We start from the raw sequence: 18,101 nt of genomic DNA, 5'->3' as shown, positions 1-18,101 counted from the left end.
GTGACCATATAAGGATCATAGATGGACTCAATAGGCATGGCACTGATAACCTGTAATAACCTCATACCAGACTGGCATCCTCCTACAATAACATACATGACCTCACTATGTGCCAGGTCACAGCACACCTGTATTTACCTGGGTAAGATTATAGTACAGAATATATAGGCTAATGGATGATCACACACATGGGGTAATAGGGACACAAGCCAGAGAGACAGGAAAACAGAGGAATAAAAAGTACATTAAACGCTATAAAGATTGAAATGCCATAAATACAGTTTTACCCTCTGTTTCATATCTTTACATTCCTTCCTCTACTTTTTTATTCCTGTTCTGAAGTGTTGAGGAAACATTACCACCCAGAAGCAGTGAGTGCAGGGGAGAGAATATCATGCATGTGTGTACCACCTGAGTCCCACAGGGTGATGTCACACCAGACCCATGTGGTAAGAGGCAGTAGTGTTAGACAACCAGCAAGGACAATATTACAATATGACACATTCATTTTCACCAGCAGGGGATTTAGCAATTCAGGTGTTGGGTATCCCCACTCCGCAACATTGCAAACTTTTACACCCGGCACACCTAGTGGGTGTACTAAAACCTGTGCCTCTGGCACAACGGGGCAGGGAGTACCTTCCACCTCCCCCCCTTGCACAAGGAACAGCTGCCTAAAGGCAGGCCAATGTTGGGGTTCTGCCCCCAGCACTTCCGCAACTCTGTCCAGTCCTTCCTTCCTCAAACCCCAACTAGGGGGCGGGCAAATCTCCGTACAGCACGTGGTCTCAATACCCAGTGCTGAGGATGGACCCTTCATCCGAAACAATTCAGCTGGTGGCTGCAGGGGAGTCACCAGCACAGGCTGGTCCTGTGCCAGCGCTCCCCCCTCCAAAGCCCGTATCTCACCTGGATCACAAGTGCTGAGGGCCATGCTACCGGAAGAGTTTAGTGCAGCCATTTGGATCTAGTGGAATTATGAGTAGCAGTTCACAGTTTTTGAGTACTCCACCAGATTCCCAGTTAGGGGTTCCTGGTAGCAATTGTCTTTGGGCCCAGAACACCTGTGTACAAGGCTGCCCATCGATCACCTTGTAAAACCTGATCCTCAGTACTTTCTGCAGACACTGTGGTAGGTATTATGTAGTCCCCCGCAAGTTGAACCGATTTCCTGCTGGGCTGTGTGCAGCCTCCAGCATTCACTTGTGGCACTGTGTTATATTCTCGCAGCCTCCAGCACCGGTCAATTCCCTGAACCTCTGTGGGAAGTCCTGGTTTCTTTCTCCAGCAGCTACTCTGAGCCCTACTGCCTGAGTGACCTCCCCACTGCTTTTCCATGGTTACCTGGGGTCCTAACTGCCTCTGCCTCCATCTCCCCCAGTTCCCTTCTGCTCTGGAGTTGACCATTTTCCTGGTCTGCATCCACTTATGGATCGGCTTCTTGCGGGAATCCTGCAGCTCCCTATCCACTACTGGGGCTACTGACAGTACCAGTGCGCAGTCTTCCCAGTCCTGCTGTCTATGCTGCTTACCTTCTACTTGTGTCTGACTGTTGCTGATGTATCCCTGTGCTAACTTATTCTGGCAGTCTGCACAGTTGGCTATGTAGCGGTCTACATCCCTTGCTAATCCTAACCACATGAAATGCTGCCTGAGCAGGGCTAGTGTTCTCCCTTTTCCCCGGTGATTGGTACCACCTGACCCATGGGCTTGAGCTAGGAACCGACCCCGATATTCAGGTGGGACTACCAGCCTGTACTTATGATTTGTGCTGGACACTGTATACAGTAATCCATCCACCCACGCACAATCCTCTACCACCCCTCTCTCAACTGACATATCTGCTAAACGCTGCATGCCTTCTAGTTCTGGATCTTGCAACTGAGCTTCCTGAAGTCTAAACTTTTCTTCCCCCACCAGGACTAACCCACCCTCAGGATGGTTTTGGTTACTCACCCTCAGAGGCCCGGAAATAGAAAAAATAGGCTGCTGGTACCTGGTTGTCGCTGGTGTGCAGGGGTGGAAGTCCTTCCTCTGCCTGTTGCTCTCCCTTCCACTGGCTACAACATTGCAAGTGGCACATACCCTCCTCGCCTCTGGCGCATCAGGGTGGTAGTGTTTGTTTTCCCGGGGGTGGCTCCTGCCAACAACCCCCATGGGTGATGAATGGTCGGATTGACCTTTCTTTCTGGGACACTCCCGACGGAGATGCCCCCCTTGTCCACATCGGTGGCACCGCTTCCAGATTTGTCTGAAGTGTGGTATATCTGATCCTCGATGGCTGGGTCTCCTTGGCCCCTGATTCAGCACACTTTCTGGCTTTCTCTGCGGTGGTGGCTTCCACTTGGACACCCACTCTTGAAGGCTGGGTAAAATCTCAAGCATCCTTGCTTTTACTGGCTCTAGCCCTTTCTTTTGGATCCACCGACCAAGGACTGCCTGCAATTCTTGACAAAGTGGGTCAGAGTCATAGCTTACACTGTGCCCTGCTGACTGGCCTGCGGTGTGGGTGTTCCGTACAGTCATTGCAATCTCAGGAAGCCCTATTGGCTGCTCCTGGAACAGTATAGCAAGGTCTGAGGGTTCCTGTAATGTCTGCTGCTCAGGCAGTGAAGTGGTATAGTAACTCACCCCAGTTTCCTTGGACCATTCTCCTACCACATCTGGGAAGTTCTCCTGACTTTCCTTAATAAAGTCCACCTCAGATGGTTTTGCAAATAGCATGCCCCCATCACTCAGCACCAATATACGGGGTTGCTCCTGGTCCACACCCAACTTCCTTGCTTCCTGGATCTCTGCTACATATGTCCCGACTTGGGCAACTTCCATACTCCTTGCAAGACTTGCCTTCTTAGCGGATAGTTAATTTTCACTCCAATGCTGCTTTCTGGGCTCATTGGTTGGTGTCTGAATGATCCCACCGCTGCCGCCAAATGTGAAGATACGGGGTTCTTCTAATCACTCAGACACAGAGCTGATGAAACCAAAGTGATGGTTTATTTCTCACAGCACACAGGAATAGATAATTCACAGGAAACAGAAGTAAATATAGCCCAGAAACAGTATACAGGTAGCAGTCCAGATAGTAAGTCCCAGTAGAAGATTTAGGTCCACAGCAATTCCGTGCAGAAGTTCCAGATAAACAAGTCCATACAGCAGAACTATCACTGAGTCCACACAGCAGTAATAGCAGATTAGTCCTTGCAGTAGTAAGTACATATAAGTCCACAAAGCACTGTTGATGCGTTCCACAAGGTACCCTGGCAGAGAATCACCCCTTAGCCAGAGTCCTGCGACTAACATGCGGAGCTGACCTGCGCAACCTCTTTTAAAACCTTCCAAATGCCCATCATGCAGCGCTCACCTGGGGAGGAGACGCAGGTTCCTGATTGGTGGGACCCCACCTCAGGTATTTCCCTACTCCCTCCCACAGCTGTCCTTCTCCTGCTGACCACATGCTGGGTCAGGCTCCGAGTTGTCTGTGAGAGACCAGGATGGGACAGGGGACAGTAAACAGAAGGAACAATGACAGGGAAATTGGTTTAAGTCCTGATTGTCCCCTGTGGAGGAGAAGCTTCAAAGAGACATTACCTGGTCCTCAAATGTATTTCCTGTGTGACCATATAAGGATCATAGATGGACTCAATAGGCATGGCACTGATAACCTGTAATAACCTCATACCAGACTGGCATCCTCCTACAATAACATACATGACCTCACTATGTGCCAGGTCACAGCACACCTGTATTTACCTGGGTAAGATTATAGTACAGAATATATAGGCTAATGGATGATCACACACATGGGGTAATAGGGACACAAGCCAGAGAGACAGGAAAACAGAGGAATAAAAAGTACATTAAACGCTATAAAGATTGAAATGCCATAAATACAGTTTTACCCTCTGTTTCATATCTTTACACGAGTTGTATCTCTTCCAGAAACCAAGGGGCGTTCAGGGATGTCAGGGCGTCGTCATCCAGGGAGAGGAGGGGAAGGCCATCTAAAAAGGCGGAGATAGTAGCCGCAGTAGGCTGAGGTATAGTAGAATCCTCATGCAGGTTATATAATTTGGCATAAAATGTTGAGAATAGATTAGCAATATCAAGGGGATTAAGGCATGATTTGCCTGAAGGTGTAAGGAGGCATTTAATACGATTACAGGCCTAGCGGCTACGGAGTTTGCGCGCTAACAAACGGGTAGCTTTCTTTCCTGCCGTATAAAATTTGCTCCGGAAACGGGCTAAGGCTGATTACAAACGAAGCATGAAAAGCTTCTGGAGTTGGGTTCGCACCTCCTGTAGTTGTTTACGTAGAGCCCGAGTAGGACGGGTTTGATTCTGAGACTCCAAAGACCGCAAAGACACCTCTAATTCAGCTTGTGTTTTCCTAAAGTGAGCCTTGAGTTGAGCCCCTTTTTGGATAGACGTGCCACGGAGCATGGCTTTCAGAGCACACCAACACGTGAAGATAAGAAGTATCCTCAGGGGCATTGGTCTGCATATATATTGAGAGAGAGTCAGGGCCTTCAGAGTCTCAGGATTCGTCAATTGATATTCCGGGAGTTGCCAGGGGCGGGGGGGATGAGAACCCACATCCCAGGACCACAATATCGGGGCATGGTCCGACCAAGTAATGGGGAGAATTTTGATTTTCCGAGTATGTTGAAGAGTCCTCTTGTCTAGGAGAATAAGGTCAATCATAAAGTATAATCCCTCTCTGTAGGGGAAAAGATACGCCACGCATCATAGAAGTTGAACTCCGTAAGTAGCTTCTTAAAAGCAAGGGACGGGCCTACATCCCGAGGAGAGGAGCTAGGGCCTTGCGAGGAAGACCTATCCACTTTAGGATCGAGGACAAGGTTAAAATCTCCTAACAGTATAAGCGCCCCCTGCTTAACCTTATATAATTCCTCAAGGGTTTCCCGCAGAAATGGGATTTGACGGGAATTGGGGGCGTACAGAGATACTAGGGTCACTAAGGTGTTGTCAATAGTACCAATAAGGATGAGATAACGGGCGTTTTTATCCTTAACTTGTCGCTGTAAAGTAAAAGGTATTTCTAAGGAACAATAAAGCCACGCCGTTACGTTTAGCGGGGCCATTAGCAGTATAACAGGTGGGGTACCTATGATCATAAAAGATGGGGGGGGATGAAGAGGAAAAATGTGTCTCTTGGAGAGCTACAATGTCAGCCCTATAGTTATGAAACATAGAGAGGGCCAGTCTACACTTATGAGGGGAATTGAGGCCTTTGACATTGAGAGAAATTACTTTAACCATCAATGAACAGAAAAGCAAAAGCACGTATGAATGCCATGGGCGTACCTGTCTGAAGAACATAGAAAAAAAGGAGATACAAAGAAAAAAGGGGGTGGGGGAAACCAGAAAAACTAAAAAAAGAACCCAAAAGGCCCAGTATATCAGGCCACAGTAGGTGCCGCAAAAAGACAAAGCGGCAACATAGTTAACTTGTGGGGGGAGGCCATTGTGAGCCCCACCCATGGACCCATATACATAACAAAACATGTGAGAACCACAAAAGATATATATATATATAAACTAAGCACGAGAGCATAAAGAGTACGTCAAATAGCATATATAGATATGAGTAATAAACAATACTTGAGAATATAGCATCAGGATGTAGTGCCAATCCAGGGAGCACCGTAACGAAAGTCCCTTCACAAACAAGAACCTATGTCAGGGACAATCCATAATGTAAAGAGTCAACAGAACCAAAAAACTAAAATTGTCCCGACATCAGGCGTCTTGAGTTCAATCAGCAAGAACTAGAGAGGGTAGAGGCATCAAGTCAGTAGATAGTCAGCCCACTTTAGACCAGTCCGGCTGCACTGGAGGGCCTTGAGAAGACAGAGGAACCGAGACAGGAATATTCCAGTCAGTCAAAATCTTGACGCCAGCTTCCAATGATGAGATGACAAAGGTGGAGCCATCCTTACGAACCAGCAGTTTAACCGGGAATCCCCATCTATACTGTATTTCCTGGTCACGGAGGGCTTTCGTGATGGGTTGGAAGGATCTGCGTTTATAGTGTGGAGTGACAGATCCGGAAATATTTGTAGGTTATCCAAGACATCCATGTCCTCTGCCATATGGGTGGCCTTGAGAATGTCCTCCTTGATATGAAAGAAATGGAGATGGAGGAGAACGTCTCGGTGAAAGCTACTGGGAGCGGAACGAGGCTTCGGTAAGCGATGTATTCTATTGATCAACAGATCTAGGATTTTGGCTGAGGGCAGTAATTTTTTAAAGAGGGAGAGGGCAAAGTCCTGGAGGTCGTTGGTCAATACTGTCTCCGGCACACCCCTGATTTTAACGTTGTTTCTACGTGATCTGTCCTCAAGATCAGCTAGCTTGTCTTTAACAGCTGACAGTTCCGCCAAGGCTGAGTTGTGAGAGGTAAGAAGCTCGTTGTGGGAAGAGACCAACTCCTGTACTTTATCCTCTAGGTTATTAGTGTGGATGCCTATATCGGTCACTTCACTCGCGAGTTGAATAATAGAACACTGGAGATTGGTAGTGATGTCTGTCCGTAGGGCCTGGAGCATCTGGTGAAGTGTACGAACTGTAAGAGGCACATCTGAGGCAAGGTCCGGCCCAGAAGCAGGGAGTGGGGAGGGTGCAACGGAGGGTGCAGAGGTCGCACTGAACTTCCCCTTTGGTACGGGTTCAGGGGTGCGATTAGAGACAAATTTAATAGGTGGTGACAGGGCAGAGATTTTGGACCTTTTAGGAAGCATCTTGCACGTCCGAAGAATGCAATAGTAAACAGCAATAAAAATGTCAATAGGTAAAGACTTGTGGTTCTATATCCGTTAGCGGCTTCATGGGTGTGTGCGAGAGGTGTCACATGGGCAGCATAGAGGCAGAGATTAGGCTAGACAGCGAGGATGGCATGTGAGCGAAACATGTGAAGGACCAACCTGCAGCACTGAGAGTCCAGGAGAGCAGGCATCCACACAGTAGCCGAAGATCCTTAGGAGTGTATAGCGCAGCTCCATCGGTTCCAGCCGTCCTCTGATGCAGACTCCCATAACAGCTGGGTGTGCCTGCAGGTGCTATCCTGATGGTAGGGCTCGTGCACTCGAAGATGCCCAGGTGAGGAAGTGGGGCGTAAGGGGGGTATTCACCACCGCGGTGATGCCACTCAGCCACTGCAAGAAACGCTGCCCACTCTGCCTGTCTGATGCTGGCAGTGGGATCCAAGATGGCCGCCGCTTCCCCTGGATGACTGCCCTGTTGCTGTTCCCCTCAGCCAGACGTCCTCCTGGCCCTCAGCGGCTGATGTATCTGCTCTGGGGGGGGGGGGGGTCTGGGGAGGCTTGTAGAGCGAGCTGGGGATCAGAGGGGATCCTGCGCTGCTTCCCAGCGGTGCGTCCACGCTACGGAGCCCCGATCGCGGGTACTGGAACTACGCGAGGCCTCGGCTTCCGGACGCAAGTAGGCTGCAACCTGCAGGAACAGGTCAAGCTGCCCCCCGGCTCTGCAGCATCCAGCGCCCAGCACAGGGGGTCACTAGGGAGATAGATAGGGCTGTTTTAGGGAGCTACAGGGCCATTTTAGCCCAGAAAGGTGCACAAATCAAGGGAGCTCAGCAGATATGCTTCTGCACTCCTCCACAGCTAGGCCAGTTACATTCGGGTGAAAGATTCTCCTTTCCAATCAGGAGCATCCGCTCCACTAAATTTGCTTTGGGACATCCCAAAGTATATCCTGTAGATACTACTGTGGATCTTGCAGGAGAAATACGGAATTATGGTAGACTTACCGTCGATAACTCTAATTCTTCTAAGTCCACAGTATCCACAGGGATCCCACCCTGACGCACCTGATTTGAGGATCTTTACACCTACTAACCTCTTCCTTCTTATACAGAAGTGTGTGCATGTGTGGTGTTCTCGCCTGATTAGGGCTCTCTATTGGTGCTCCTGCCTTGAGCTTTGGAAAACAACTGAATTGCCTGAGCCAGGAGGCAGAGCTATAGGGAACTGGCCCGTTTCATTCTGGGAGGCTGATAACTTTTGATCGTTGGTGCCAATCCGCTGACGCTACCTCATATCCTAGTGTATATCCTGTGGATACTGTGGACTTAAGAGAAATAGAGTTATCAACGGTAAATCTACGTATTTTATGCCCAGAACATAGGAAGAGCGTGTGTTGGATCTGATACAAACACCACCCTTGGCCAGTGTGCCGTGGTTGAGGCCTAGCCAGATTGGTCGGACAGCCAACCAGGCCACCGATCAACACACATACATTAGGCATACTGAGAAGAAGGACCATCAGGAAAAGCCCTTGGTGGAAGCTCATAGGTTATGCTTCAGGGTCAAATGGTTAGATTTCACTTCAGACGCTTGGGTAACAGGCATACAGTTTATATTCTAAAATATTTTTTAATAATAATTTCCATTTTATTCTTGATAATTGATAGAATAAGGATGGGGAACTACAGTACCCAGAATGACACAATACCACAAGTGTTGCTCGATATAAAATATTATACGTGTGCTGTTTAGAAGAGCACAGTGATCACTTCTGGATCTTGTACCTGTAGCTGCTGATCACTGATTCTCCCAGTTATATCTCACTGTACCTATATAAGGGAGGTACTGATAGATCACCTTATAATGCTTTTATGTAATAAGATATATGTCGTCGTCATCCCCCACCATACATACATCTCAGGGAAATAGTCCTGTATGTAACTTTCCACAATATAACTGCCCCCACATTTACTATATGCCCCTCCCTGAGTAACCTGTCCCTGTAGGGGTGTGTCCTCGTCTAAATTTTTACTATGAAAATAAAAAATAAAAATAAAAAAAAATAATATATATATATATATATATATATATATATATATATAATTGTGATGACCAGTATATAAAATTGGGAATAACCAGATCTGACAATGTATAGTTGGTAACACACATACTACTCAGTCCAGTCCATTGATCTGTCCCATTATTATAACACACTACTATACTATGAGCAAACCCCACCACAATACTAACCTCCTTACTGACCACTACGCTGACAGGTGTCATATACAGAAATCTGGGACTTTTCCTTATTGGTCAAAATTGCTGTCCATCAAATGTGAATAGACTTTCCTCCAATGAAATTGGTGTATGCCAACGTCAATCAGCCCCGATTGGCTGATGATGCTGTCCTTCAAAAATTCTGGCCGGTGATTGTCCAGTTACTAATTTGATACAGTATATTTCAGCCTGAGAGACACCAGAGTCTGCTCCTCCTGCATTATAGTAACTTGACACCACAGGCTACTCCCCATGCATTATAGTAAATATGACACCACGGGCTGCTCCCCCTGCATTTTAGTAACACACCAGAGTCAGCACCCTCTGCCTAATAATAACAACATGACATCACAGTCTGCTCCACCTGCATTATAGTAACATAACACCACAGGCTGCTTCCCCTGCATTATAGTAATGTGACACCACAGGCTACTTCCGCTGCATTATAGTAATGTGACAGCACAGGCTGCTTCCCCTGCATTATAGTAATGTGACACCACAGGCTGCTCCCCTGGCATTGTTGTAACTCGACACCAAAGCCTGCCCCATCTCCATTACAGTAACACACCAGAGTCTGCTTCCTCTGCCTAATAACTTGCATTATAATAACATGACAGCAGAGTCTGCTCCTCCTGTAGTATAGTAATGTGACACCGGAGGCTTCTCTCACTGCATTAAAGTAATGTAGACCCGGGCTTGCTTGTCTTGCATTGTAGTAATGTGACACTCCCTGCAGTCCAATAAGGTGACACCACAGGCTGCTCCCCCTGCGGTACAATAATGTGACACCACAGGCAGCTCCCACTGCAGTACAGTAAGGTGACACCACAGACCGCTCCCCCTGTGGTTCAGTAAGGTGATGTCACAAGCTGCTCCCCCTGCGGTACAGTATAGGTGACACCACAGGCTGCTCCTTCTGTGATTGAGCAAGGTGACACCGCAGGACTCCCCCCACCCGTGGTGCACAAAGCTGACACCACAGGCTTCTCCCTCTGCGGAACAGTAAGGTGACACCACAGGCCGCTCCCTCTGCGGTACAGTGAGGTGACACCACAGGTCGCTCCCCCTGAGGAACGCTAAGGTGACACCACAGGCCGCTCCCCCTGCGGTATAGTAAGATGCCACCACAGGCTGATCCCCCTGCGGTAGAGTAAGGTGACACCACAGGCCACCACCCCATGTGATACAGTAAGGTGACACCACAGGCCTCTCCCCCTGCAGAAGAGTGAGGTGACACCAAAGGCCGCTCGCCCTGCGATACGGTAAGGTGACACCACAGGCCGCTCCCCCTGCAGTATAGTGAGGTGACACCACAGGCTGCAGTATAAGCCACAGCTGATATATAATAATACAGGACACTGCCCGGGGGGGACATATTGGGTACAGAGCAGCACATTACTACCTGTTACTAATACAGTCAGGAGATTATTATATATATCCCTCATTAGTCACATGACTACCAGTGTTACTATGGGGAGGGGCGGGGCCTCCTCAGCGTCTCTCTGTAGCCATGGTTACTGTCCCTGCCGCTCTACCTCCTATTATCCTACTGACACGCCCACCCCGCAGCTGTCCCCTCTCTCTCACCCCACATCAGCCAATCGTATCTCACAGCTGCCTCTCCGGCTCCTCCCACTCACTCTCACTATGGCTACCGCCCCATCCCATTTAGTGCTGTGACTGACGCACCGAGAAGCCAATCAGACGTCAGATAATACTCCGGACGTCATGTAGATAGCGGCAGCTGCATCACACAGGTCATCACTAGAGTAACCAACATTATATACTATCAGTGTCCTCTTATGAGCGGCGGCCATTTTCCTGTAGTCTCTAATACGTGATAGGTTGTCAGAGCCTCAAGGAGTGACACAACAGAGGGGGCGGAATTAGGGAGTCAGCCACCATTTTGGAGATCTTCATTACTACAAGAGGTAACTTATTCAATATGATATTATTATTATTATATAGGGGAGAGGGGACAGTACAGTGATATATGCATACTTGCCTACCTGACCCTCTCCATGAGGGAAAAAATGCTCTGTTCCTGGACTTTCCTGGTAATGTATGATTGCCATCACCTGTGGTGAAACACCTTTCTTATCCATTAACTAGCTCACCACAGGTGATGGCAATCATACATTACCAGGAAAGTCCAGGAACAGAGCATTTTCTCCCTCATGGAGAGGGTCAGGTAGGCAAGTATGGATTTATGAGGGGAATAACACAGCTCCCGGCACACACTGATATGTGGTATTATTATATAGGGGAGAGGGGACCGTACAGTGATATATGAGGGGAATAACACAGCTCCCGGCACACACTGATATGTGGTATTATTATATAGGGGAGAGGGGACCGTACAGTGATATATGAGGGGAATAACACAGCTCCCGGCACACACTGATATGTGGTATTATTATATAGGGGAGAGGGGACCGTACAGTGATATATGAGGGGAATAACACAGCCCCCGGCACACACTGATATGTGGTATTATTATATAGGGGAGAGGTGACCGTACAGTGATATATGAGGGGAATAACACAGCCCCCGGCACACACTGATATGTGGTATTATTATATAGGGGAGAGGGGACCGTACAGTGATATATGAGGGGAATAACACAGCACCCGGCATTATTATATGGTTGATTCTATATCGGAGTGGGAGAAGGGACCATCTGACGTATCTAGGGGAGGAGACATGTCACCAGGGGGAGGAGCTACAGGCGAACAAGGTACCCAAAAAGTACCCTCGCGGGCTCGCTTCGCTCGCCACGCTTCGGGCTCGGTGGCTATCTCCGCTCCACTCACCACCTGATTACTAAAGGTAATAGTTGGTGACGTAGATAGTAGAGGAACTATCGCTCTTGCCTTGCTCATCCCCCTTGTGTTGTGACTCCTCCCCAGACGGAAAAGGTCCATTAGCCCACTTGATTCTAGCATCTACCATTATTATATAGGGGAGAGGGGACCGTACAGTGTATACCCTCCAACATGACCCGCCCCACTAGGTACAAAATGCTCTGTTTCTGGACTTCCCTCTTAATTTATTATTGCAATCACCTGTGAAGAAACAGCTTTCTTATCATTTAACTAGTTCAACACAGGTGATGGAAATCATACATTAAGAGGGAAGTCCAGGAACACAGCATTTTGTACCTAGTGGGGCGGGTCATGTTGGAGGGTCGGACAGTGATATAGGAGAGGAATAACACAGCTCCCGGCACACACTGATATGTGGTATTATTATATAGGGGAGAGGGGACTGTGCATGTAATATGTGATATTATTATTTCTGCAGCGGCGTACACTGTGTTCCACATCGGGGTGTAGAGATGGATCTTGATCCAGAGGCACCAACAGGCTAAAGCTTTAGGGTGTGTACACACGGTGAGACATTTTCTTCCGATTTTGACTATATAGTCAAAATCTCAAGAAAAGTTTGTGCAGATCGCAAGTTGAAAGTCACCTTGCGATCCCAATTCGATCCCGATGCGCGGTCCCGCCAGGTCGGCATCGCAAGAAAAGATAGACTGTGCAGGCAAGTTAATCCTTGCAAGATCGGTGTACTATCTAGTTCATCTCACATGTCAAATACATCTCACATAAGCCAAAATCGTAAGCACACATAGTCCATATCTCAAGAAAAGTTAGTCAAAATCGGTGGTGCTGGGCTCCGGGGAGTTCAAGGGAAATAGCATAGTCAAAATCGGCCATAGCAAGGATCTCACCATGTGTACACACCTTTAGACTGTCCCAGTAGGTGTGGCGGTGCCTCCTCTATATAACCCCGCCTCTAGGCACTGAGCTCAGTTTTAGAGTTGGTGCCTGCATGAAGCAGGTCACTTAACAGGGAAGCTCGCATGTCTGCTACTAAGGGAGGAGGTAAAAGGGTCCCCCAGGTGGGACCCGCCATTAAATCGCGTTCCGATCGCGGTATGAGGAGAGGGATCGCGACGCTAGCGTGGACACTGTGGCGGTGCAGGGACCCCACTATATCCGCCAGGGCATGGGAGCACAGGTCGGATAAGTAAAATATTCATTTTAATAACGCTCCACAGTACCCGGTGGTGAGGACTAGCATAGGGGATAAGGTGCTTGACCTGTAGCCCCTCACCCCAGCTTCGGGCGCCATCTACTGCTAGTGTTCCCGCCCTGGAGCTGCCTCACACTCTCCCTCAGTCCCTGACTGAGATTCTGGGCGCCATTTTATAAGAATAGCTGCGACTGGTCTCCGGGACTGCAGGGCAAGGTCTCCTTTGTAAAGCTGCCTGTACATCAGCGCCGTGGTTATACAGACTCTTAAGTATTCTACATGTTGATATTAAGACTGCATTAGTTAAGAACAAGTGTAGCTGTTACAGAATATATAGTACGAATATTCTGATATGTACATCTGGTCTCAGACTGCGCATTGGGGGTCATTCCGAGTTGTTCGCTCGTTGCCGATTTTCGCAACGGAGCGATTAAGGCAAAAATGCGCATGGTACGCAGTGCGCATGCGCTAAGTATTTTTGCACAAAACAGATTTACTCACAGCCGAACGAAGATTTTTCATCGTTGAAGTGATCGGAGTGTGATTGACAGGAAATGGGTGTTTCTGGGCGGAAACTGGCCGTTTTCTGGGAGTGTGCAGAAAAACGCAGGCGTGCCAGGATAAAACGCGGGAGTGTCTGGAGAAACAGGGGAGTGGCTGGCCGAACGCAGGGCGTGTTTGTGACGTCAAACCAAGAACGAAACGGGCTGAGCAGATCGCAGTGTAGGAGTAAGTCTCGAGCTACTCAGAAACTACTAAAAAAAATGTATTCGCAATTCTGCTAATCTTTCGTTCACTATTCTGCTAAGCTAATACCCCTTTCACATCGCACAAATAACCCTGTACCGACACGGCATATTGCCGTGTCGAACTGGGTCAGTGTGCGATGTGAAAGCACACTGGGCGATTTAGCGGGTCGCCTGACCCGGTAAATCAACCCGGTAAAAAAGAAGGGTTTTACCCGGGTTGATTACCGGGTCAGGTGCGGTGTGAATGGGAGCCGTGTCGGTTCCCATTCACAAGATAGGGAGAGGCGGCGCTGGAGATGAGCTCATCTCCCGACGCCGCCTCCACCCCCGCCCCTGCTGCTGCTGCGGCCTCCGTTGTCATGGCAACCGACCCGGTATATTGCCGGGTCGGGAAGCCTGCAACGGAGCGCAAATGCCGGATCCCACCCGGTAAGTACACGTTTGTCTTACCGGGTAGGGCCCGGCATTTGCGGTGTGAATGCAGCATTAGATACACTCCCAGAGGGCGGCGTCATAGCATTTGCAATGCTGCTAAAATATGCTAGCGAGCGAACAACTCGGAATGAGGGCCTTTGTTATATATATATATATATATATATATATATATATATACACACACACACTGATGAAAAGGATTATTACACTTGAAAATTAGCGCTCATCAAATATCATGCAAAATAAAAGTATATACAACTGGTAAAATTTTCATTCACCCTTATTAGTAGGTAGATCTTTATAAGATGGTGGAACAATTTTTACTCTAGACGTTCCTCAAATCAACCAAGAATTCAGACAAAATATGCAAGTATCCCGTAAGACCTGCAACGATAAATGCCTCTTTCTCCAGTGGAATTGGATTAGGAAATACGAGGCACCATTAAATACTTTTTTAAAACACGCACTGGTTTTAATACACCGATAAAACTTACAAGAATTTAAAAGAACATAAGCATATAATAATTCATTCCATAGGACAACACAGATGGTATATCACCCAGGGATTCACTGCAGTCCCAGCAGATGACAATGGAAGACGTGCACAATCTCTCCAAAAGTCCAGTAGCATGCAGGATAGCCAAAGATGATTGTGTCCAGAATGTCCAAGGATCAGTGACAAATTAAAAGCAAGAGCCACGCTTAACGCGTATCGGACCAAGTGTCCTTCATCAGAAGCGTGGTTTTACTGGCTCAGGAGAGTGCTTTAAAACCCCATTAAGTGATGGTTATAGCTGTATCCGATAATGGTCTGTTCGTTGCGCTCCGGGCAATGCACCTGCGCGATCGTGACCGGAAGCCAGAAACTGGAAGTTGTAAATGAGGGTCACATGCGTTCCAAACAACCGGAAGTCGCGTCTCTGGCTCCCTTGCGCTCACACCATGGATATCCTTGCTGCAATGCGTTCCATTAGCCAGGAAACGCAATAGACAGTTACCATGTCTGTTTATGAGACTAATCATCTTATGTAGTGGTCCCATATTAGATAGCATGAAACGTTCCAGACTTACAGAAATCCCAATACATAATCCATAAAAGGAAAAAGAAGGGAGAGAATAACAGCAATTATCAGCCTTATATGGATACATAATGTAAAACTATTTTTTTCCCAGCAATTACCAATCTAATATCAGTATACCTTACTAGACAATAAATATAAAGTGCAGAAAAATAGCAGCAATTTACAGTTTCATCTAAATGTATATTACAAGACAATGAATGGACAAATGTGCGAATGGACTATGTAAGGAAACATTTAAGTTCAAATTCACCGTTGAGTCCCCGTGGACTAAGAGTACCCAAACGGTGTATGGACTTCATCTCAGCTTGAGAGAGTCTTTTTTCTAGGTCCCTAGTCCTCCACTTTTGCTGGACCACTTCTATGGCCCAAAAATTCTTTAATGAGATACAGAAGGACACTAAAAGGAGTAAGCCCAATCTGACAAAAAATGAATTTGAAGCTATTCGGTCCTTGAAGTATGATAAAGATCTGATTATCAAGCCGGCGGATAAGGGTGAAGGGGTGGTCCTTATGAAGAAGGAGACCTATATGAAGGAGGTGTATAAACAGCTTAACGATGGGGGTACCTATCAAAAACTCAAAGCTGATCCAACTGTGCGTATTGCAAAAGCATTGCTGGATCTTAGCACACAAGCATTGGATAATAAGATTATCACTAAAAGTGAGCATGAGTTTTTGAATATTAAGGACCCTACTACCCCCACAATGTATGTCCTCCCTAAAGTTCATAAGGACCCCCTCCACCCACCGGGGCGACCAATAGTGTTAGAATGTAATAGTCTGACCAGCAATCTCTCAGCAATGGTGGATCACTATTTACAGCCCTTGGTGGTATTCACACGGTCATTTGTAAAAGATACAGGCGATATATTGAGAAGCCTAATGAGTTATGAATATGTAACTGGGGATTATTTGTGTACAGCAGATGTGTGTACATTATACACAATTATAGAGCTGGAGCAAGGGCTTACTGTGGTCTCCTACTTTTTTTTTTTTTTTTTTTAAATTCTTTATTTTTCATTTTGTAATATAGAACAATTTTTCCAAATGTGTCAACACATATATCAAAAATAGATCGTATGCATCAGTCTCATAGCTTATCAGCTGTAAATATACAAAACATCAATAAATGGTTTGCGAAAAGAGAAATTAACAGATTCACATACGTTATCCTAAACCGTGCAACATTCATATAAAGTTACGTAGTCTGGAGTAAAGAGCAACCTCGGAGCAATATTGCATAGTAACACAAAATGTGGACAAAGTATGAGGTCACAAAAACCATCAAAAACAGACAAGAAGAGGGGGGGGGGAGACAAGGGAAAGAAGGGAGGAAGGAGAAGAGAAAAAAAAAAAAAAAAGGGGGGGGGGAACAAGCCACGGACGTAATGACTTTTAGAGGGCAGTATGAGGGCCCCATGGGCTTCTATTTTCAGTGTGTATTCAGGGTGCATAGTCAGCATAGGTCTTAGTGGTCTTAAAGTCAATCCAGAGAAACCAGGTTGCCACATAATCCGAATATTTGTCTAAGGCGGCAGAATAAACATCTTCCATGTACATATAGAAGTCAATGCGTTGGAACCACTCCCATATTGTCGGTGGGTTAGTGGATTTCCAATGCACCGGGAGTATAGCTCTTGCCGCATTATTTAAATGCTTGAGAAGGGATTTCTTGTAGCGAGAAGGGGGTATATCTGAATGTGACAGTAGCCAGAAGTCCGGACCCAGTGGGACCCGGTCTCCCAGAATCTTTGTTGATAGGTCCGTTATTGTGTTCCAAAATGGGATAATTAACGAACAGTCCCACCATATGTGGATCAATGTGCCAGTTTCCCTACTGCATCTCCAACATAGGGGAGAGACTGAGGGGTAAATTTTATGTAGGAGAGACGGGCATCTATACCATCTAGTCAGTAATTTGTATTGTGTTTCCACAACGTCCAAACTAGTGGAGCACTGTGCCATAACCCTGCAATGTGTGTCCCATTGGATCTTGATTCCCCGATGTTTCAGATCTTTATCCCAGGCGTCACAGAATGAGGGGACCGTAAGAAAGGAACTCTGTCGAAGAATCTTATAGATGCCTGACACCACATGTGAGGGGGCTATCTCCTGACTGCACATGGATTCAAAGGGAGTGAGAGCCTTATAAAGGTCTGTCGCCTCTCGCTGTGATGTAACAAAATGTCGTGCCTGAAGGTAGAACCAATAGTCTTTAGCGGGTATATCGCCCGTATTCTGTATTTCAGCGAACGTTTTGAGTTTGCCATGTGCAATCAAGTGAATCACCCTAGTCACACCCGCCCCCCCCCCCCCATCTAGAAGCAATCTCATTGGACCTGCCCGGGGGGAATAATGGATTGTCAAATATAGGCATAACGGACGTTTGTTTAGACATGAGTCCCATTTTGTAACGAAGTGTCCGCCATAGAGCCAATGTGGGCCCCACAGTAGGATGTGGTGAGCGACCAAACCTAGGGGACCAAGGCATTGCCTGTAGGTTAAGATTAGTGGAAGAAGATTCCAGGTCGACCCACTGTTTCCTCTGGGAAGCAGGGCGAGACCAGTCTATAATTCTATGTAGTAGTGCGGCATGGTAATATGTGGAAATCATAGGTAATTGTTGCCCGCCTTGTGTTTTCAGCCTAGATAAATGACTGTGCTTGAACCTAGGCTTCCGGCCGTCCCAAATGAAATGGCTTATTGTCTTGTGTGCTTCGGCTAAGAATTGT

The 18,101-nt window shown here is 47.1% G+C and overlaps 1 protein-coding gene across 3 annotated transcripts in view; it reads left to right on the top strand.

Annotated features, from left to right (window-relative positions):
• The window catches only part of LOC135054684 (zinc finger protein with KRAB and SCAN domains 7-like), a 234,721-nt gene that overhangs the window by 157,065 nt on the left and 59,555 nt on the right, over positions 1 to 18,101 (top strand). The window contains exon 1 of one of the 3 annotated variants that reach the window (XM_063957942.1): positions 10,812 to 10,996. The exons of 1 other annotated variant lie outside the window; for it this stretch is intronic. The gene's annotated coding sequence lies outside the window, so the exon portion shown is untranslated. Of the gene's footprint in view, positions 1 to 10,811; positions 10,997 to 18,101 lie in introns of those variants that run through there. One more of the 3 variants, XM_063957941.1, reaches the window with a different exon arrangement.

The sequence above is a fragment of the Pseudophryne corroboree genome, chromosome 3, assembly GCF_028390025.1.
Source record: "Pseudophryne corroboree isolate aPseCor3 chromosome 3, aPseCor3.hap2, whole genome shotgun sequence".
Lineage (NCBI taxonomy): Eukaryota > Metazoa > Chordata > Amphibia > Anura > Myobatrachidae > Pseudophryne > Pseudophryne corroboree.
The sequence above is the reverse complement of the archived record's forward strand: the minus strand, read 5'-3'. Positions and strand labels throughout refer to the sequence as shown.